Consider the following 24,279-nt stretch of genomic DNA (forward strand, 5'->3'; position numbering starts at 1 on the left):
TTCGTGCCCCGGTCCGGGGGGATCCCACATGCCGCGGAGCGGCTGGGCCCATGAGCCATGGCCGCTGAGCCTGCGCATCCGGAGCCTGTGCTCCGCAACGGGAGAGGCCACAACAGTGAGAGGCCCACAAAAAAAAAGAAAGAAAGAAAGAAAGAAAAGTTCTATGTCTAGAAAACATTTCCTTTCGTTTAAGTTAGATCAGGACTCCCTGTTATATGTAATTTTCTAGTACCTTGTATATCCTTAGAAGCAGTTACCATGATAATGATTAGACAATTAATTATTAATTCTTTTAATTTTTTTGCTTGAATCCATTTCCACTTCTCCAAGGATAGAAACCCAGTCCATCATGCTTACCACTTTGTAACCCCTCCACTCTCTCACTCCCAACATATGAGCAACTCTTAATAGCTCAACTGATGAATTTCACTTGCTTTCTTTTTTTCCTCCTGTCCTCCTTTCGGAATTGATAGAAACAAGGAATGATGTGGCTAGCACGGAGGCATCAGGAGTACTCAGGACACTTCTGTGCTCTGAAATGCACCCTGCACTGCAGCATTATGAAAGGAAAAATGAAACAGTTTGGAGAGATGGATAATAACAAACTGGGGAACAAGTTAGAAGGTAAGAAAGGATGCACATTTCTCATAAATGAAAGAATAATTATCTCAGTGGTATTCCTGAAACTGGGGCAAGTGAGCCAGTCATAAATAGCAGAAGGTACAAATGGAAACTCCTACCAAGACATCTCATATCCAGCCATAGCTCTGCTCCTGGACCACAGCAAAACAGAGTCCAATTGACAAAGTATCCAAGAAACTCTTTCATAGTTTTCCCACATCTCTATAAGAACTCCAGAGCATTAGTCTTTCATCAGGAACATTTTTGTTCAATCCATTTCCTCATGTTCAACCCCTGAATGATCTTTTCATTTATGTCTTATATTTCCCTCACTTTCTTCTTCAAGACCAAAATCAATTCTGGTGAACTACACAGAATATATACTAGACTGTATGCTCTTCTAAAAAATGCATCTGTGTACCTGTGAATAGCTTTCTATTATTTCCATATATATTTCTTTTTTTCTTTCCCTTTCCAATGTTTAACTGTTAAATCCAGAACGACTCCATTTATTTCCCTTTCATGCTTCAACCTTTCTGCACTCTCCTGTGCTAGCCAGAAGATGTCAGTCTTACAACTCAAATCGATTCTTTGTCCCTCTCCTAAATAGCCGAAAAACACGTCAACTTCAGATACCAAGGCAAAAACCCTTGAAATGCCCTAAAGATCCAAATAACAGACATGCAAGTCTATGCACTAGGATATCCTTTATGGCACTTGAATGTATCTTGCCTATTTGGGATTTACAGATATGTAATTGGTAGGCAATTTCTATTCACAGGCCTTTTCTACAGCTGAAACCAAACCAGTGTTGAGACTAAATAATCACAGAACTGTGAAGCTGGAAGGGCCTTGGAACGTTCTGCCCTCTCTACATGAATTTCCTTTATTCTAGAATGGAATGTGATTTCTTAGTATAAACACATTCCCCTATTCATACATTCATTTATTCATCAATTTTTTTAATAGAACATATTCTATATGCTTGGCAATGGAATAATTTGCTAAGGATCCAAATGTAAAAAAGATGAAGTAGACACAATCCTTGTCCTCTGTTATGCGTTGACTTGTGCCCTTACCCCCAAAGAGGAAGTCCTCCAACACCTTAGAATGTGAACCTATTTGGAAATAGAGTCATTGCAGACGTAACTAGTTAAGAAGATGAGATCATACTGAAGTAAGGTGGGCACTTAATGCAATATGACTGGTGTCCTTATAAGAAAAGGAGAGAGGCACACAGGGAAAAGATGGTCATGTGACAACAGAAGACAAGATTGGGGTGTTGCATCTCTAAGCCAAGGAACGCAAAGGATTTCTGACAAACATCAGAAGCTGGAAGTGGCAAGGAAAGATTCTCCCCTATGTATGTTTCAGAGAACCCAGCTGACACCTTGATTTTAAACCTCTAGCCTCCGGAGGTTTATTTATTATGAGATAATACATTTCTGTTGTTTTAAGCCACTTAGTTCGCAGTACTTTGTTATGACAAGCCCTAGGAATCTAATGCACCCATAAAAAGATGATACAATACAAACAGGTAAATCTAATACATTGTAATAAATGCTATTACAATTGAAGTACAGGATATGATGGGAAAATATGAGAGAAATACCCATCAGAGGAGATCAGCAGATCAGATTTCTGAAGGAAGTGACCCCTATTCCAAAAACCAACAAACAAAAAAGATGTCAAAGACATACCCAAGTAAATTATTGATACTATGAAGCAGTAGAGCCATTTTATAAATGGAGAAAAGCACCTAACTCTCTCACCTACCTGTAGTCCTTCTTTGCTCAGCTCAAAACTTTGGTCAACAATCAAAATATTATTATATATGAATCTCAACTCTATTTAATTGAGGTTTCCATTTATTAATTCTTTACAATTCTCCCTTTTGAAAAAGATCTTTCTCTGAAGCATCACTGATCAAGAGTCAGGTTTTTCCAGTTTCATTGGCTTTTTGTCCCTAAATGACAGGAAATACTTTTCCTGGATGTAGTGACTCCTGTCAGAGGAAAAGAGTGCAGATTGGAAATCTGTTGAGATCACGTTCAAATAACTAGGAGAGGTAGGAGAGAGAACTCTCAGGTGTTTTATCTAAAGTCCATATGTTATCAAGATCATAGGTATTGGAGATGATTGGAAACGTTATGTCATCATCAAAGGTTTGGTGATAAACTTCCAATAGGCCTGGTCTGGATATCCTGGTCTATCTCATCAGATGTCTTCTGCTTCAATTCCAGGAAATCTTTACTTTCAGGTCACCAGATGATGTACAGGTCCAGGCAGTGTCTGGTGTTTTCTTTAGGTGTATCATGTGAATCCAAGAGTCTATTCCCTGGAGTTTGGAAGCACTAGAGTTGGTTAGCAGTACTTGGTAGGGACCTTTCCAACAAGGTTAAAGAGTGTTTCTGGAGGTATCTTTTCCAATAGGCAAAATCTCCAGGTTGCAAGGCATGATACTTAAGGTCTTTGTCTCCCAAGGGTGCACTGTGAAAAGATTGCTTTACCAAAACATGGTTATTTTAAAGCAGTTAGGCCTTTGCAATATTGGAGTATCTCTCCTTTTATCAGTTGAGGGTCAAAAGAGGCAGAAGCCAAGTGCATTGGGAATTCTGTCACTATCTCAAAGAGTTTATGAGTTTCAAAAGGGGTGGATATAAGATTTAGAAGGATCAATAGCAATGCTTTTGGTCAAGGTACTTGGAGGGCCTCTGCAAATTTTGCAAATGAGTATTAATAATGCATTTAGTGGGTTAGACTAAACCAGAAGATTTAGGATGGAAAATGTTGTAAAACTGGCCAAACAGCACAGACTTGTCGACCAGACCTGACCAGTAATATGGGTCCCTTGATCACTGTGAATTTCAAGAGGAGTTCCCCATGGAGGGACAATCTTTTCCAAAAGGGCTTTAGCCTCAGAAGGGGGAGTAGCCTGTCTATAAGGGAAGGCTTCAGTTCAGTGTGACAACATACAGACCATGACTAAAACATTTATATCAGACTGAAAAATTGTGTGAAATCCATTTGTCATGCCCAAAATGGTTCTTTAGGCACTTTAAAATGTCTGGGAGCAGTACAGACTTCCCTGGGTTGTATTTTGGACAAGTGGGACAATTGAGGTAGGCTCTTTTGCAGCCTTGTGATGTTTTCCCACAAACACTGATTCATGAGTTCTATCCTGTTGTCAGTAGACCAATGGTTTAATACATGTACAGTGGTGAGGAGTGGGCATTTTAGAGTCTCTGGTATGACTGGGTTGGTGTTTTGTCTAAATCAGAGCTTCCTCTTTTTATCAAACCAACAATTGGTGAATTTTCAAATTTTTTTTTTCTTTTCTGAGGCCAATTGTTGGTCTTTTCTAACCAATTTTTCTAAGTTATCATTTGGGGAAATATCCCTTTGGACCATGACAGAGGCCTGGCTGCTGTTGGTTCCCTAAAGGGCAGCATTCCTTGCAAAAATGTCAGCAAGATGATTTCCCTTAGCTTCCAGGGTGTCAAGTTTAGAATGCCCCAGAATCTTAATAGCTAAAGCATCAGGTAAAAGTATTGTATCCAACAATCCCTGAACATAGGGGCCATTTTTAATTTTATTTCCACTGGAAGTAAGGAAGCCATATTGTTTCTACAACATTCCAAAATTATGAGCTACTCTGAAGGCATATCTACTATCAGTATAAACATTGGCAGTTTTGTCCTTGGCTAAAGTACAAGCTCACGTAAGACTGTATAATTTAGCCTGTAGGACTAAAGTAGCCATAGGTGAAGATGCCTCCTCAACAACATCAAAAGGAGTTGCAAGCATATCCAGCACAGTATTTGCCATTGTTACCTTTTAAATAAGAACCATCAGTGAACCATGAAGTCAGCATTACCCGAAGAGGTTTCCTGCAGATCATAATAAGGAGGAGTCAGGAGGTGATCCATCAGTGTTAAGTAGTCGTGAGGAGCTTCGTTGGTGACAGAAGGGAGGAGAGTACCAGGGTTAAGGTTATTATACTGTGAAAGTGTTACGTGAGGAGCAGTTAACAAAAAGACTTCATAGTAAGTGAGGCAGCTGACTGAGAAATGTTGAGTGTGATGAGAATTCAGAAAGACTTCTGTGTGAGGTACAAAATTGCTTAAAGGAGACCCCACAATGATTTTCCTCAGTGGCCTTAACCAAAGGGGCAGTAGCAGTAATGTCTCTAAGGCAGCAGGGGTACCCTCATGTCACAGGGTCCAATTACTGGCTGTAATAATCTATGGGTCAAAGGTGGTCCCCATGTTTTTGAGACAGTACCCCAAGGGCATTCTCTTCCTTTTCATATACAAAAAGGAAAAAGGGAATCTGATAATTGGGATGTCCAAGGGCAGATGGGTTCATCAAACTCTCCTTCAAGGCCTTGAAAACTATGCCATTCTGTTCATCCCATAAAATTGGGTCAGCAGTGTTACTGTTTAGTAAAACATACATTGGTTAGGCCATAAGAGAGAAATTTGGAATCATTTTCAGCAATAACCAACTAGCTCAAGAAAACCTCTCAGTTGGTGCTTAGTTTTGGGCTTTGGGAGACTTAGGACACCCTGAAGTCTGTCTGGATCCAAGTGTAGCCCTTGTTCTGATAATCAGATCAAACTGCAGTTTTTCCTTGGCAACCTTAAGCCCCTGTAAGGCTAAAAGCTTTAGCAAGTAGATGCTGTCGTCCTGTGAGGAGGCTTGTAAAAAAGAGCAAAGAAGCAAATCACCCACATTTTGCAACAAAGTAGAACCCCTAGGGAACTTTATATCACCCAGACCAGCTTTCAGGATTTGTGAGATATGAGAATGACTGTCAGTAAAACCCTGAGGCGTTACTGTCCAGGTGAATTGTTTTTATTCCCCAATGAAAGCAAAAAGGCATTGGCTATCTTTATCAGCTGGAATATTAAAGAATGCACTGCATAAATCAATTACAGTAAAACATTTGCTTCCAGTGGGAATGGATTTTAGTGACATATGAGGGTTAGGAAAAAAAGAGTGTCGAGGGAAAACAGTGTTTATTGCTCAGAGGTCCTAGACAAAATTTTATCTTCAGCTGTAGATTTTCTGACTGGTAAAATAGTATTACAGGGATTGTTACAAAGGATAATGAGGCCTTGAGCCTTGTAATCTTCTATTATGGGCTTTATACCTCTAAGGGCTGCTTTATGTATAAAATATTGATTAATTCTGGAAAGAGATTTTGAGGGATCTATTAGAAACTTAATGGGAGCTGTGCTGTGAATTTTATCAATATCAGTTGGAGATTTTGCCCATAAGAAGGGTGGTAGCTGATTCAATAGGGACAAATAATCAGTGTTTTCAGAATCAGCTCTAGTACTGTCAGAAATGAAACAAATAAAAAATGTCAAAAGGTCATTTAATTTACTTTGTTGGTTACTTTGATGACTACTATCTAAATTCTAGAATTCTCTCTTTTGGGAGAAATTCCAGCATGATACTACTCTAAGAAGTCTTGGCTTAATAAATGGATAGGGTCAAAGGAACCAAGGAGAATAAGGTGTGAACACAAAAGGGAATAGGGCCTAAACAAAAGGAAATCAGTGCAGAGATGGGAACCTCCTGAGGTTCCTTAGAGATCCCCCCTATTCGTACTGTTTTGATACTTTGAGGCAGGGGCTGCCTTATAGTAGTGGGTCTGAGCACCAAGAGTGTGGCTTCAGTGTCAGTTAGTACTGGAAGAGAATGTTTCTCCAAGCTGATTAAGAGGGGGGATTAGGAAGAGCCCCTGTAGTTCCTCAGATCCCCATCATTGGGAATTGGGAGGACATTAGAAGGACTGGTTAGAGGGCTGAAGCTGCCTGAAGTGCTTAAATTTGTAACAACGTCTTTTCCAATGCCTTAGCTCTTTGCAGTAATAGCAGAAACTAAGAAGATTTTCGTTTTGTTAGGGGTCTTCATTAGCTGGAGTTGAAGATTAAGAATTTTAGCAGTCTTTCTTTTAGGTGACTTATCTAGAAAGCGAGAGAGTTGGTTTTCCAGATTGACTGAATCTGGAGTAGACATGGTTTCCTATTCCATCCTGATCCTTTTTACTAGAAGGAAAAAGTCCTGGTTCAGCCCATTAATAAACACAGAGTTAAGAGCTACCTGGGTGGAAAAAACATATAGAGGAAGACCAGAATTTTCTTTAAAAGCAATCTGAAGTTAATTGTAATAGTCATGAACAGGTATATCAGATTTTTATTAAAGCATGAATTTTTTTCCAATCAGCAGACTTTGGAAAAGCCCCAGGAATTGCTTGATGACATCACCTAGCAATTACAGATCCTGATCAAATAATAAGTTAGCAAGCTGGTCTCCCAGTTGTAATTCTAGAGACTTTTCAGGATTTTCCCAGCTAGCAGTTTTCATTCAGTTCTGGGCCTGATCTTCACAAGCATATGAGCTAGCTGATACAAGTCAGAGAAACCAGGTTGATAAGTTTGAATGACTACATTAAATTCCTCAGCAAATCAGTGAGAATCTTCAGTTACTTTGGGAAAATCTTTGACTATTGCTTGTTTTAGTTCAGGGATTATAAGAAATTAAGGGTTTATCCTCTGGATCCTCAGAAACTTAATTTTAAAGGGACAGGTTCTGATAAGTTCAGAGGAAAAGGGAGTGAGGAGAGTTTCAGAGAAAAAGAGATGTTCAGTGAGAGAATTAGTTTGGGAACTGAGGGTATAGTTGCATAGGCTGCATAGACGGAAAAAGGAGTATAGCACCAGAGGCGGGGCCTGAGACGAAAAGCCAAGGAAGAGGAGCACAAGGCTTCAGAATCCATTTTATACTTCTCTAATTGTTTGCCTCAGTTAATCTTAAAATCTTATTTTGCAGAGAGGCAATTTTAGGGTCCTAATAACATTGGAAGCTCAAAATACTAATCAAAACAGGCATTTCATTCAGCTTTGGAAATTTTAGAACTGTGGTGGTCCAATTCAGTTTTAAGAAAAGTAAGTTTGAGTATTTCAGAAGTTCTCCATAATGGCCATTGATATTCTAAATTGCCTTTGATCAGGTCAGTCTGTTTAGTCAGAAAGGCACATGAGGAAGGACTGTAGTTTGTAAACATAAAATGGCTGGGGTCCCTGTAGGGATGGTGCCCTCAAAATATTTAGGTAGCTGGGATCCCATTTCTCAGAAGTTTTTCTCTAGAATAAAAGAATAATTTTTTAACAACCTAAACAGCTGAAAAGGCTTACAGCCCAAACTCAAACAACCTGAACAGCTCAAATAGCTTGTAATTCAGATAGCTTAAACATTTCAAATATCTCAACCAGCCTGCAGGCCTAATACCAGGCAGTTCTAAGAAAACAGCTTGGTCCTGAAGGAGTCAAGTCAAAAGCTTCTCAACTCAGTTTCCATAGAAGAGCTGCTATTCCTAAGGAATAAGCTGAAGGCTGAACTGGCACAGTTCCAATGAAACAGCCCCTATTCCCAAAGGAATGGGCCAAAGGCTGAACCAGTTCCAGTTGGAACAGTCTGATTTCAAATTAGACTGAAGTGCCAAACAAGTAGTCCCATACAGAACAAGGCTTTAACCAGTCAGAGTGAAACATTAAAATAAATTCTGAGTAAATCCTGGGGAGCTTCAAAATATAAAAAGCTCAAATCCAGAAGAAAGACATACCTTCAAACTCCAGGGTTGGCAAGAAAAGCAGTGAGAGACAATGAGGTCAATGTGGGTACCACACTTATATACTCACCATCATCTTTGGATCACTGTATAGGCACCAAAATGTTGACCTAAAACAAACAGACTGACAGATATTTCTCCAACAAAAAATGGGTTTATTCAGGATCAGCAAAGAATTGCATTTTGGGGTCTACAACTGTGGAGAGCCACGTGCAAGTCTCTGAACAGCCAGGGAAAAAGAACTCTTTTACAGAAGAGAAGAAGAAGTTGGGAGGGCTATAGTAAGCAGAGTCCATGACTTTTCAATGGCTGTCTCTGCCAGGAAAGAAGAGGAATCTTCCTTCTTTCCTGTTGGGCTCTGCTGTCATCACAGGGCATAAAAGCTCCCCTTTCTGGTCTCCTGACTCTATTTAATAGACGTTTGTGTTTATTAATTTTTTACAATTTCAATGTTTATTATGGTGCTACTGTTGCTCCCAGTTAAAGAACTCTTGACCCAAATGTGATTTGGGTTGGGGATATTATTCAAGGTACATAATATATTTTTTTTTCAAAGCTTTTCATACACCTAGTGAGCCTCAGGGAAATTGGGAGAGTGCAAACCCGACACGGCTTCCTGAGCACTGTGTAAGTGCAGCCCACACTGAACTATACACGTACAGTCATCCCTTGGTATTCACAGGGGATTTGTTCCAGGACCCCCCATGGATTCCAAAATCCGTGAATGCTTAAGTCCCTTATATAAAATGGCATAGTATTTGCATGTAACCTATGCACATCCTCCTGTATACTTCAAATCATCTCTAGATATCTTATAATTCAATGTAAATGCTATATAAATAGTTGTAAGTACAAGATAAATGCTATGTAAATAATAGTTACTGGTACGTGGCAAATTCAAGTTTTGCGTTTTGAAAATTTCTGGAATTTTTCTTTCAAATATATTCAATCCACAATTGGTTGAATTTGCAGGCGTGAAACCCCAGATATGGAGGGCCAACTGTACTACTTCTCCTTGCCCCCATCCCAGAAATGGAGAGCTACTGATAATGGCTTTTCTTATGATTCAGTTATAATACTGATAAAAATAATGGTTAGGTAAATAATGAGGGAACTTAAAGCAATTATACATCCATTTGTAAAATAACTGTGAAGACTTTGTAGCAGCTTGGAAAATATTTTTGATATACAACTACAAGTAAAAATAGAATAAAAAATTAACAAACAGGTAAGATTTTTAAAAAGAAAGCAAAATATTTTGCTCCCACAAATGATGTAATTCATAAATTTCATTTTAAAAAAAACCCACAGGAAAACTACTTATAATCTCATCGCCTTTGAAAGATCAAATGTTTTTATTTTTTCTTTGTCATTTTTGGCTCATTATGCATTTACCATATTCTCTAACTAAAAATTAATTCATTCAGTTGTTTGGCATATATTTATTGAGGGCCCTGTAATACACGCTAAGAAGGTAGTAAAGTATCTAGAGAAGTGTCACTCCCTCAAAGTCCTCTTATTAGACAAATGTTAAGGAGAATTCCCTTTGTGAGTCCTTCTTAATCCTACCCTCAGATCAATTGGTTGTTTACTCCTCTGGATATACCACTATAGGAGTATTTCAACCTGTATTGTAATGACAGTTCATTGTAATTCTCTTTAGCTAGTCTCTGAGCATATTGTAAACAAAAACTGACCTATTTTTTGTTATAAGCCCTGGGTCTAAAAATGTGCCCAGCTTATAATAGAGAATGAGTGATAGAGAAAAGGAAGAGAAAAATGGAGAGACAGAAAGAAGAGCAGGAAGAAGAGAAGGAGGATGTGAGAGATTTGTGCTGGGAGGAAATAAATGAGTTTAATATATGCAGGTATGGTTTGACTACAGCACAGGGAACAGCAGCTTCAAACCATCAAAAAAGCAATTCTACTGGGCTTTCAAGGGGGTGACATCCATGCCCTTGGTTTCATTAACTTGTTGCTTGTTAAACTGAACAGTCAACCCTATTGTCCTACATTGTAAATTATATTTATTTTATGATCCATTTTTACCCAGAACAATACAAGGAGTGGATATCATTATGGGAATTTAATTACCTCTTATGATTAGTAAGAGAGATGTTTTGAAGATAATGTTTGCCTCTTAGAATAGTAAAACTGCACCTGTTTTTTGTCTTATTACTTTGGAGTAAATAGAAAATATGGTTTTTTTGTTTGTTTGTTTGTTTAAGGTTTTTCCACAAACTTGGGTTTTAGTAACAATTGATTTATTAGGATTACATGTGTAAGAAGAAAAAACCTATGCATTGTCTCTTCCTCTGGTTCTATCTATCTCTGTTTCTGTCTCTTTCTCCCCTCTTTCACCACCATCTCACTCATCCCTCTCTCACACACACCTTACCCCAATGTCAGAGGGAAAATTACTTTCTTTGTCAGGCTTCTCAAGAAATCCATAAGGATTAAAAAATCCCTTCCAGTGTGTGTGTGTGTGTGTGTGTGTGTGTGTGTGTGTGTGTGTGTTTTATAGATCACTAAATGTTTACTCATGAATTTACTCTAAAGGAAGGTTTACATTGTTTATTCCTTTGTTAAAAGCAATATTGTTTGGCCCTTGCCTATGATGATGATATATGATTTTAGTAATAAGTGCAGTCTTTTGAGACTCTTCTAACTGGATATTAGATGTTTAAAGGTTCCCATGATTTTACAGTGTTTGAACTTGTGTGGAGTCAACTATTCATTCATTTATTCATCCATTAATTCTATTCTTCATGGAGCAAACACATGTTGGATGCCTATATATGTGACTGGGACTAGGATAGGTCATAGAGATACAAATATTAACAAGATAAGTTCACTTGCTTTTAAGAATCTCACAATTTAGAAGGAAAGAAAAAAATAAGTAAAGTCAACAGATAATTACAAAAGAGAAATACATACAAGATGGTACAGAAAAGAGAACAGAGGGTCTACTTCTGCCTGTAAGGATCAGGGAGGGCATTGGAGAAGCTATTCTGTTAAATCCATACCCTAAATATATAATGAATTCATTGTGAGGTTCAGCAGCTGAATCAAGGCTCATCTACCACAAGAGAGTTAGAAGAACAAAGATTCTCTCATGTGTAAGTATGATTAGTATAATGACAAACGTGAAAAGTAGGCTTACATTGCCAGAAAAGACCCCAGAGATTAAAAAATAATAATATTTACTCATCTAAATGATAGAGAAAGAAGTCAGTTTTGAATTTGATTTGTCCCCAAGTTCTATGAATTCATGTACGTGACTATCCATATTTTCCCCCAGCTTTGGGAAATTTTCAGCTGTTATTTCTTTAAACAAGCTTTCTCCCCTTTTCTCTCTCTCTTTTCCTTCTGGTACTCCCATAATGTGAATATTGTTTCAATTAATGATGTTCTATAAATTAAGTAGTCTTTACTCAATCTTTTATTCTTTTTCCTTCTCCGTCTTGATAATCTCAAATGACCTATTTTCACACAAACAGATTCTTTCTTCTGTTTGATCAAGTTTTCTATTTAGGCTCTCTACTACATTTTTAAAATTTCATTCGTTGTATTTTTCAGTCCCAGAATTTCTACTTAGTTCTTTCTTATGAATCTCTCTATTGAACTTCTCATTTTGTTCATGTAATTTTTTCCTGATTTTGTTACTTGCCTATCTGTGTTCTCTTGTAGCTCAGTGAGCTTATGTAAATAAATTATTTTGAATTCTATGTCAGGCAATTCATAGATCTCCATTTCTTTGGGGTCAGTTACTGGAAAATTATTGATTTCTTTTAGTGATGTCATGTTTCTTTGTCTTTCTATGTTTTTTGTATCCTTCTGTTGATATCTGTGCATTTGATGGAACAGTCACCTCTTTCAGACCTTACATGTTGGCTTTGGTGGGGAAAGACCTTCATTTCTGGGTGGGTGCAAGGGTGCTGGCTGGCTGGGGTGTGGTAGTTCTGGCTCTGCCGAGGGCTCAGTGGTTAATATTTTAACAAATCAATGTATTTTTTCACACTCACTGATTAAAAGAGAAAATATGATCACAAAAATAAATGCAGAAATGTACATGATAAAATTCAATATTAAATCATGATAAAAATCCTCAGAAAAATAGGACCAGATAGGAAATTCTTATTCTGACAAAGTTTACTTTTAAGAAATCTACAAATAACATAATACTTAATGATGAAATGTTGAACAATTCTGACCTGATTATGGGAAAAGGCAATAACGTCTAATATATTTTCATTCAACATCATCCCAGCAAGTGCAAGAAAAAGTAATAAAGGCAAGAAAAAAAGTCAAGACTGGAAAAGAAGAAATTACATTTGTTGTCTTTCAGGATTCCTGCATACAAAGTCAATATTAAAGGGTCATTTTTTTCTATACTCACAGTAAACAAGTAGAAAAATAACATTTTAAACTGCCATTTACAATAGTGTTAAATAGTATTAAATGTCTAAGAATAAATCTAATTAAACATTTCTACAAAAAACTGTAAGATATTTCTGTGAGAAATATAAAAGACACAGATAAATGGAGTTGTACACTATGTTCATAGATTGTAATATTCAATACATTTTAAGATGTCTATTTTGTTCCAAATTGACCAATAGTCAATGCTGCTTTAATCATAATCCAAACTGGGGTGTTTTCTTTTTTTCTTTGTTGAAAATTAACAGTTTCTAAAATGTTTAAGAAAATGTGAGGCTTTACCCAAGATAATCTCAAAGAGGAAGAAAATTTGGAATATTTACTCTACATTATATTGAGGCTATTTTTAAACTAAATTAATTAATTCAGTCAGGTTGATACAAGGATTAATTCAGTCTCAATGGTGCAAGGATAGACAAATAGAATAATGGAAAAAAATAGTATTCTGAAACAAACTTTCGACCTGCTTTGTTACGTGATTTAAAACAAAGATTCCATACCAATCATGGGGAAAGAGTGGTATTTTCAAAAAAGTACACTGAGTCAATTGCATATCTATATAGAAAAATAAAAAATTGACCCCTGCTTGACACCAAACACAGAAACTAATTCAAAATTGAATACAGATCATAATGTAAAAGATAAAATAATCAATATTCTTGAAAAATACAGGAGAATATCTTTATGACATTGGAATAGGCAATTTTTCTAACATCTTTATTGGAGTATAATTGCTTTACAATGGTGTGTTAGTTTCTGCTGTATAACAAAGTGAATCAGCTATACATATACATGTATCCCAATATCCCCTCCCTCTTGCGTCTCCCTCCCACCCTCCCTATCCCACCCCTCTAGGTGGTCACAAAGCACCAAGCCGATCTCCCTGTGATATGCGTCTGCTTCCCACTAGCTATTTTCCATTTGGTAGTATATATAAGTCCATGCCACCCTCTCGCTTCCTCCCAGCTTACCCTTCCCCCTCCCCGTGTCCTCAAGTCCATTCTCTACGTCTGCATCTTTATTCTTGTTCTGCTCCTAGTTTCTTCAGAAATTTTTTTTTTTTTTTTAGATTCCATATGTATGTGCTGGCATACGGTATTTGTTTTTCTCTTTCTGACTTACTTCACTCTGTATGACAGACTCTAGGTCCATCCACCTCACTACAAATAACTCAGTTTTGTTTCTTTTTGTGGCTGACTAATATTTCATTGTATATATGTGCCACATCTTCTTTATCCATTCATGTGTTGATGGATATTTATGTTGCTTCCATGTCCTGGTTATTGTAAATAAAGCTGCAGTGAACATTGTGGTACATGACTCTTTTTGAATTATGGTTTTCTCAGGGTATATGCCCAGTAGTGGGATTGCTGGGTCATATGTTAGTTCTATTTTTAGATTTTTAAGGAACCTCCATATTGTTCTCCATAGTGGCTGTATCAATTTACATTCCCACCAACAGTGCAAGAGGGTTCCCTTTTATCCACAACCTCTCCAATATTTATTCTTTGTAGATTTTTGATGATGGCCATTCTGACCAGTGTGAGGTGATACCTCACTGTAGTTTTGATTTGCGTTTCTCTAGTGATTAGTGACGTTGAGAATCCTTTCATGTGTTTCTTGGCAATCTGTATATCTTCTTTGGAGAAATGTGTATTTAAATATTCTGCCCATTTTTGGATTGGGTAGTGTGTTATTTTGATATTGAGCTGCATGAGTTGCTTGTATATTTTGGAGATTAATCCTTTGTCAGTTGCTTCATTTGCAAATATTTTCTCCCATTCTGAGCGTTATCGTTTGGTCTTGTTTATGGTTTCCTTTGCTGTGCAAAAGCTTTCAAGTTTCATTAGGTGCCATTTGTTTATTTTTGTTTTTATTTCCATTTCTCTAGGAAGTGGGTCAAAAAGGATCTTGCTGTGATTTATGTCGTAGAGTGTTCTGCCTGTGTTTTCCTCTAAAAGTTTTATAGTGTCTGGCCTTACATTTAGGTCTTTAATCCATTTTGAGTTTATTTTTGTGTATGGTGTTAGGGAGTGTTCTAATTTCATTCTTTTACATGCAGCTGTCCAGTTTTCCAAGCACCATTTATTGAAGAGGCTGTCTTTTCTCCATTGTATATTCTTGCCTCCTTTATCAAAGATAAGGTGACCGTATGTGTGTGGGTTTATTTCTAGGCTTTCTATCCTGTTCCATTGATCTTTATTTCTGTTTTTGTGCCAGTATAATACTGTCTTGATTACTGTAGCTTTGTAGTATAGTCTGAAGTCAGGGAGCCTGATTCCTCCAGCTCCGTTTTTCTTGCTCAAATTGCTTTGGCTATTCGGGGTCTTTTGTGTTTCCATACAAATTGTGAAATTTTTTGTTCTAGTTCTGTGAAAAATGCCATTGGTAGTTTGGTAGGGATTGCATTGAATCTGTAGATTGCTTTGGGTAGTAGAGTCATTTTCACAATTTTTTTTCTTCCAATCCAAGAACATGGTATATCTCTCCATCTGTTTGTGTCATCTTTAATTTATGTCATCAGTGTGTTATAGTTTTCTGCATACAGGTCTTTTGTCTCCTTAGGTAGGTTTATTCCTAGGTATTTTATTCATTTTGTTGCAGTGGTAAATGTGAGTGTTTCCTTAATTTCTCTTTCGGATTTTTCATCATTAGTGTATAGGAATGCAAGAGATTTCTGTGCATTAATTTTGTATCCTGCTACTTTACCAAATTCATTGATTAGCTCTAGTAGTTTTCTGGTAGCATCTTTAGGATTCTGTATGTATAGTATCATGTCATCTGCAGACAGTGACAGCTTTACTTCTTCTTTTCCAATTTGGATTCCTTTTATTTTTTTCTTCTCTGATTGCTGTGGTTAAAACTTCCAAAACTGTGTTGAATAATAGTGGTGAAAGTGGGTATCCTTGTCTTGTTCCTGACTTTAGAGGAAATGGTTTCAGTTTTTCACCATTGAGAATGATGTTGGCTGTGGGTTTGTCATATATGGCCTTTATTATGTTGAGGAAATTTCCCTCTATGCCTCCTTTCTGGAGGGTGTTTATCATAAATGGGTGTTGAATTTTGTCAAAAGCTTTTCTGCATCTACTGAGATTATCATATGGTTTCTATCCTGAAGTTTGTTAATATGGTGTATCACATTGATTGATTTATATATATTGAAGAATCCTTGCATTCCTGGAATAAACCCCACGTGATCATGGTTTATGATCCTTTTAATGTGCTGTTAGATTCTGTTTGCTAGTATTTTGTTGAGGATTTTTGCATCTATATTCATCAGTGATATTGGTCTGTTGTATTCTTCTTTTGTGACATCTTTGTCTGGTTTTGGTTTCTGGTGATGGTGGCCTTGTAGCATGAGTTTGAGAGTGTTCCTCCATCTGCTATATTTTGGAAGAGTTAGGGAAGGATAGGTGTTAACTCTTCGCTGAATGTTTGATAGAATTCACCTGTGAAGACATCTGGTCCTGGGCTTTCATTTGTTGGAAGATTTTTAATCACAGTTTCAAGTTCAGTGCTTGTGATTGGTCTGTTTATATTTTCTGTTTCTTCCTAGTTCAGTCTCAGAACTTTTGCTTTTCTCAGAATTTGTCCACTTCTTCCAGGTTGTCCATTTTATTGGCATATAGTTGCTTGTAGTAATCCCTCATGATTCTTTGTATTTCTGCAGGGTCAGTTGTTATTTCTCCTTTTTCATTTCTAATTCTGTTGATTTGAGTCTTCCACCTTTTTTTCTTGATGAGTCTGGCTAATGGTTTATCAATTTTGTTTATCTTCTCAAAGAACCAGCTTTTAGTTTTATTGATCTTTGCTATTGTTTCCTTCATTTCTTTTTCTTTTATTTCTGATCTGATCTTTATGATTTCTTTCCTTCTGCTAACTTTGGGGTTTTTGTGCTCTTCTTTCTCTAATTTCTTTAAGTGTAAGTTTAGGTTGTTTATTTGAGAAGTTTCTTGTTTCTTGAGATAGGATTGTATTGCTATAAACTTCCCTCTTAGAACTGTTTTTGCTGTGTCCCATAGGTTTTGGGTTGTCGTTTTTACAATGGCATTTGTTTCTAGGAATTTTTGTTTCCTCTTTGATTTCTTCAGTGATCTCTTGGTTATTAAGTACTGTATTTTTTAGTCTCCATGTGTTTGTATTTTTTACAGATTTTTTTCCTGTAATTGATATCTAGTCTCATAGTGTTGTGGTTGGAAAAGATACTTGATACGATTTCAATTTTCTTAAATTTACTAAGGCTTGATTTGTGACCCAAAATGTAATATCCTGGAGAATGTTCCATGAGCACTTGAGAAGAAAGTGTATTCCTTTGTTTTTGGATGGAATGTCCTATATATATCAATTAAGTTCATCGTGTTTAATGTGTCATTTAAAACTTGTGTTTCCTTATTTATTTTCATTTTGGATGATCTATCCATTGGTGAAAGTGGGGTGTTAAAGTCCCCTACTATGATTGTGTTACTGTCGATTTCCCCTCTTTTGGCTGTTAGCATTTTCCTTATGTATTGTGGTGGTCCTATGTTGGGTGCATAAATAATTACAATTGTTATATCTTCTTCTTGGATTGATCCCTTGATCATTATGTAATGTCCTTCTTTGTCTCTTGTAATAGTCTTTATTTTAAAGTCTATTTTGTCTGATATAAGAATTGGTACTCCAGCTTTCTTTCATATTTCATACAATATCTTTTTCCATCCCCTCACTTTCCATCTGTATGTGTCCTTAGGTCTGAAGGGCATCTCTCGTAGATAGCATATATACAGGTCTTGTTTTTGTAACCATTCAGCCAGTCTGTGTCTTTTGGTTGGAGCATTTAATCCATTTACATTTAAGGTAATATCAATATGTATGTTCCTATTACCATTTTCTTAATTTTGGGGGTCTTTTCCTTCTCTTGTGTTTTCTGCCTACAGAAGTTCCTTTAGCATTTGTTGTAAAGCTGGTTTGGTGGTGCTGAATTCACTTAACCTTTGCTTTTTTGTAAAGGTTTTAATTTCTCCACTGAATCTGAATGAGATCCTTGCTGGGTAGAGTAATCTTGGTTGTAGTTTTTTCCCTTTCATCACTTTAAATATGTCCTGCCACTCCCTTATGGCTTGTAGATTTTCTGCTGAAAGATCAGCTGTTAACCTTATGGAGGTTCCCTTGTATGTTATTTGTTGCTTTTCCCTTGTTGCTTTTAATATTTTTTCTTTGTATTTAATTTTTGATAGTTTGATTAATATGTGTCTTCATGTTTCTCCTTGGATTTATCCTGTATGTGACTCTCTGCACTTCCTGGACTTGATTGACTATTTCCTTTCCCATGTTAGGGAAGTTTTCAGCTATAATCTCTTCAAATATTTTGTCAGACACTTTGTTTTTCTCTTCTTCTTCTGGGACCCCTATAATTCGAATCTTGGTTCATTTAATGTTGTCCCAGAGGTCTCTGAGACTGTCCTCAATTCTTTTCATTTTTTTTTCTTTATTCTGGTCTGCAGTAGTTATTTCCACTATTTTATCTTCCAGGTCATTTATCCGTTCTTCTGCCTGTTATTCTGTTATTGATTCCTTCTAGAGAATTTAAAATTTCATTTATTGTGTTGTTCATCATTGTTTGTTTGCTCTTTAGTTCTTCTAGGTCCTTGTTAAATGTTTCTTGTATTTTCTCCATTCTATGTCCAAGATTTTGGATCATCTTTACTATCATTACTCTGAATTTTTTTTTCAGGGAGACTGCCTGTTTCCTTGTCATTTGTTTGGTCTGGTTGGTTTTTACCTTGCTCCTACATCTGCTGCATATTTCTCTGTTTTCCCATTTTGCTTAACTTACTGTGTTTGGGGTCTTCTTTTAACAGGCTGAAGGTGTAGTTTCTGTTGTTTTTGGTTTCTGCCCCCAGTGGGTAAGGTTGGTTCAGTGGCTTGTGTAGGCTTCCTGGTAGAGGGCACTGGTGCCTGTGTTCTGGTGAGTGGGGTTGGATCTTTTCTTTCTGGTGGGCAGGACTGCGTCCGGTGGTGTGTTTTGAGGTGTCTGTGAACTTAGTATGATTTTAATCAGCCTCTCTGCTAATGGGTGGGGTTGTGTTCCTGTCTTGCTAGTTGTTTGGCATGGGGCATCCAGCACTGGAGCTGGCTGGCCATTGGGTGGAGCTGGGTCTTAGCGTTGAGACGGAGATCTCTGGGATAGCTCTCGCTGATTGATATTACATGGGGCCAGGTGGTCTCTGGTGGTTCAGTGTCCTGAGCTCAACCCTCCCACCTCAGAGGCTCAGGCCTGACATCAGGCCAGAGTACCAAGACCTTGTTAGCCACACGGCCAGGTATGTGGGGAGTTTCTTGCCTTTTGGGAAGTCTGAGGTATTCTGCCAGCATTCAGTAGGTATTCTGTAGGTTTTGTTCCTCATGTAGATGTACTTTTGATGTATTTGTGGGGAGGAAGGTGATCTCCATGTCTTACTCCTCTGCCATCTTTAAGGTCCCTCTAGAATAGGCAAATTTTTTTAAGTGGCACACAAAAATCACTATGAAAGAATAATCGTTTTGTTCATTGAATCACACCACTTACTATACTAAAGAGGAAAGCCACTGATTAGGAGCAGAGATTCATAAAACTATATTTGTCAAAGGACTTATATACAGGATACATAAATAATGCATACAATACAACACAAATAGGAAAGATGCACAATTTTTTAAAAATGGGCATAAGACCTGAACAGGTACTTCACAAAAAAAGGATATTAAAGTCACTGATAAAGCCAGAAAAAGACACTATAATAAAACTATGAATCAGTGTCCCTTATGAACATAGACAGAAAATCCTCAACGAAATTCTAGCAAACTGAATTTAGCAGTGTATTAAAGGGATTATATACCATGACTAAGTGGGATTTATTTCTGTGATACCGAGAAGGTGCAGGATGTGGAAATCAATCACTGTAATGTACGACATTAAGAAAATAGAGGGAAAAAACCCATAATAATATCAGTATGCAGTGAAAGCATTTAACAAAATTGAACACCCTTTTTTGATAACAAAAAGAAAAACACTCAACAAACGAGGATAGAAGGAAAAAAACTTCAACATAATAAAAGCCATGTATGAAAAATCCACAGTGATCATTATACTCAATGGTGAAAGGCTTGAAAGCTTTTTCTCTAAGATCAGGAGCAAGGAAAGGATCCCTGCTTTCACCACTTCTATTTAACATAGTATTGGAAGTTCTAGCCAGAGTAAAAAGAGTTCAGATATCCAGAATGGGTTTTGTTTTTGTTTGTTTGTTTGTTTTTGTGGTGCAAAAGTCAGCACTTAATGGGATAAGACTAAATTGCCATAAGGACAACATCCCAAAGAGATTTGGATGGTTGTCAATTTTTATCACATTGTTTCCTCTCTCAGACTAAAGGAATGTATGATCTCAGTCACTTAAATACAAACAGTCATGCATAGAAAAATAATTGAGGAAATACCCCAAGTACTAACAAAGTTATTTCTGGGTTTTACCACAGATTAAAATTTTTTTTTTCTGTATTTTCAATTTCATAATCACATTACATCAAATATGATTTTAATAATAAATATCTGGCCTCCAATATATAGCATAATAATTGAGAACTTGGACTTTAGAGTCAGGCAAAGCAAAGTTTTAATTCTGTCCTTGCAAATTAATAGCTGTGTGATCTTCAGCATTTTTCCTTTCCTTTGTATTTTAAATGGAGAAAATAATATCTAGAGCAGGGTTTTTGTGAGAATTAGTTGAAATTATGTGTGTGACGTGATCAGAGGTATTTAATGAAAATTGTTAGAATATTAGAATTCTCTCATTCTTTGCCATGAAAAGAGCATGAATTCTGTAGAAGATTCTTTGGTTTTGTTGATCTGTATCACAAAGATGCAAATAATTTATATTCCAAACAGGATAGTTTTGAGAATAAGAAGGGACACTAAAATCAATTAAAATTATATAATTAAAAATATATATAGGCTTATTATTTTAACTGCCCTATAAAATAGTTCTATTCAAAACTATTTTCAAAATTAATTTTTTTCTAAAATAAGAATTTTAAATTCTCTTTAAAGTAAGAATTGTTAAAAGGTACATAAAATGTAAAATAAAGCAAAAATTTTTTAAATTTCTTTTACAGTGATTATCTTATGAATAGAATATAAGCAGAATAATTGTGTACATATTCATGCACTTTAATCTGTGTCCATTTTTAATATTGTTACTGGTATTTTCTGAAAATTATATTTTTTCTATATGGTAAATTATTTTCATTTTTAATTGCCTGCAACATTTTTTAAATTTGCACTTTAGGATTAATAAATTTGATATTCTTGTTTCTTCTCTGTAAAACATAGTTTTAATTGAGGAAAATCTTTCTCTATTATTGCTCCATTACCTAATAAGCTTGGAAAAATTCTACTGAATAGAAAAAAATTCTGTTATTTTTTTTAATGTGTAAATATTTTAGCCCAAACATTTTCATAGATATTATCTTTTTTCCTCCATTTAGAGTATCTTTCTTCAACAAATATTCTTACAGGATAAAACCTGAGAAGTAAATTGTTACTATTTATGATTCTCTTGAATATTTCACAAAGCATATATGATGTAAAATAACAGGCCTTCTCAATTTCATTTCATTTTGATGCAAAATATACATATATCTGATTAAAAATAGGAGCGCTCCATCAAAAGATTCTTCTAAGTTGAGATACTCAAAAGTGCAATTTTTGAAATTCAAAATTAAATCTTGCACATTGAGCTCTAACAAGTTAACTTATCGTTTCTCTCTTTTTCAAGGGTAAATTTCACTATCTTACTGCTTGCAAGCTTTGTTTTCAATAATTGTAATATGCTGAGAGCTTCAGACACTGGACTTTTTTGGCACTCCATTTATGAACATGTTGCTTAAAATTTTCTAACTAATTTGGAACAAAATGCAGTCAGAATTTAGAAGAGTCATTGTAGGACATAAATTATTGTGCAAAAAGTTATTCAGATGCTCAAACATAAAATATGATTGATATTAGGTACAAGGAGAGAATACTATAAGCCATGCTATTATACTTTTTGTAGTAGACATTGTTTTCATTAAAATAAAATTTTTAGCTTCATTACTCTTACTGGTTTGTACAAATGTATTTTTAAATTTTAATCATAGGTTCTATTTTGATTGATAAAATTTTAGAGCTCATTTGGATGCTAATGAATTAAGGCAGAGACTGGCAAACTACAGCCCTCTGACCAAGTCTGGAACTCTGCCTATTTTTATAAATATAATTTTATTGGAACGTAGCCATGCTCTTTTGTTTATGGATTTTCTATGGCTGCTTTTGCAATAAGCAGCAGAGTTGAGTAGTTGTGTCAAAAACTATACAGCCTACAAAGTCTAAAATATTTACTATCTGGCAATTTTACAAGACATAAATTTGCCAACTCCTCAATTAAGCGAACAATATAATGAATTCCAAGTATATTTCTGTGTTATGAGTTTCTGAATTGAGTATTAATATTTTTTACAACGATGCTATACTCTACCAAAATTTGTATTCATATTTTCCCCCACCAAACAAATAACTTTATCTTTAATGGTAAACTTCTTAACTGAATGTACAACAGCATTCACAACATGACAGAATGATCTTCCAGGAGTTTAACATTGATTCCATGAAATAGATGGAAAAAAGTCAACTGGTTATTGGAATTAACTAATTTTTCTATTTAAAGCAGTAGATAACTGTCAGAAGTAGACTTAGACAATTTCAGTGGTTGGGAGGCTTACCAAAGTGTACCCTTGGGATCAACTCCTGTGGCAGAGACAGGAAAGAAGCAGGATTGGGCAAATGACGAAGTCAAGTTGGCCCAGAGATAGCCTCTGCCACCTCCTCAGACTTATTCTGCCTTGGGCCAGAATGGCTGGTCCTTTACACCACAGCCTTGATCAGCACTCCTGGGACATGTGCGACCTTGCTCAAGCAACTCTTTGTAGCTGAAGCAATCCCCAAAGGGACTGACAACTGTAAACTGTCTTCCAGCTGCCCTTCCAGTAGCTGAGTTAACAAGTCCTTCCTTGAAGGGGAACCCAGGAATTGCATCACCATGTTCTGCTCATCCACTTCTTCATACATGTTCAGAAAGCAGCTCCTCCAGGATTCTGGGGGGCCTCTCTACCTAGGGAAGACTTAGAAAAGGAAGGTTAATGGTACTGGCTATAAACCCTGCAGCTGTGGCTGATCTGAGTGGCACAACGGAGACTCACTGTCTTTTTCTTTTACTACCCATTCCAAGTTCCCCTTATCCTCAGAAAGCACCTCTGGCAGTCTTGGGCTGGCTACCATGTACTTTTCAGACTGAGGTTGGTTGCCTGAGAACTGTCATTTTCCATCAAAATTGAGCAAGGGAGTACCAAGTGTGCCCAAATGGATCATCTAGGTGTCAATAACATTCCTCCGTAGTGTAATAGCAGCCCTTCCTCCTGCTGATGATCAGAGTCAAACATCTTTGCCAAGATGGTGACTCCTCTTCTTGTTTGATGACCTTAGGACATGAGGAGTATGAAATACCCAGACATCAATCATAACTTTTCTCTGCCCCCTTGCCAAAGTATTCTCCCTTAAGGGACCAGAATTATAAACCTGAAAGACCCAGCATCACTGTGACAGAAGGCACAAATTCCTGCAGCTGGTCATTGAGAATGTGGGAATGATGATAAGTAGAGCCACTCCTGCTTCTACGCCTTAATTCCTGAACCATCATTTTCTTCCTATGGAAGACACACTTCCATATAAAGTTCTTTAACTTAAGGTATATACAGTGACCTGGAGGATGGTGCCCCATGCTAGTAAAAGTATCACCTCTAAACTAGCACTTAAGTTATGCCTCTATAAGACTGTTTGCAACACTCTATCAGGTAGCAGCTTCTTGGTGGTGTGGTATGTTTTATGACCAGTAGATTGTATTGTCATGGGTCCACTCCCATACCTCTTTTTCTCTAAAGTGAATTCCTATTCTGATAAGATCCTTTGCTGGTAGGTCAGACACGCCATAAAGCGTCAGAGAGTAGGGTTGGTTGAGGCTCTTCAGGCTGAAAAGGCAAACCTCTACCTAGGATGTGTGCTGATTCCTGCTTGAATGAATCATTGGCTCTTCCAAGGTGGAAGGAGCTCACCATAGTCACCACCAAGAGGCGCATTGTTCTACTTGAGGGATGATGTCATATCAGAGACTTAATGTTGGTCTCTGTGGCTAGCAGGTTAGAAACACAGCAGCAGAGGCTAGATCAGCCTTGGTAAATTGGAGCCCATGTTGTCCAGTTCGTGTATAGCTACCATGACTAATCCATTCATGCAAACAATGGCAAAGCCTAACTTACATCCACTGACTAGGGGGAGGTAAGAGAAGTGCCTGGGGCACAGAATTTAAGGAGGCGCTCACTCTAGGGCTGTGCAGTGCAGAGTCACAGCTGAGGGTGAGTGCCTCCTTGTATTTGTGCACCCTAGGTGCCTCACTTGCCCTATGCTGGTTGCAGCCCTGCCTAAGTCATTTTGTTTGCTTGGTTGTTTAGTACACCTTCTATGGTAGTTACTT

The 24,279-nt window shown here is 36.8% G+C and overlaps 1 protein-coding gene across 1 annotated transcript in view; it reads left to right on the forward strand.

The window, feature by feature from the left end:
• Positions 1-24,279, forward strand: part of TRHR (thyrotropin releasing hormone receptor) — a 302,193-nt gene that overhangs the window by 154,011 nt on the left and 123,903 nt on the right. The window lies entirely within an intron of this gene.

Source organism: Orcinus orca, chromosome 17, assembly GCF_937001465.1.
Source record: "Orcinus orca chromosome 17, mOrcOrc1.1, whole genome shotgun sequence".
Lineage (NCBI taxonomy): Eukaryota > Metazoa > Chordata > Mammalia > Artiodactyla > Delphinidae > Orcinus > Orcinus orca.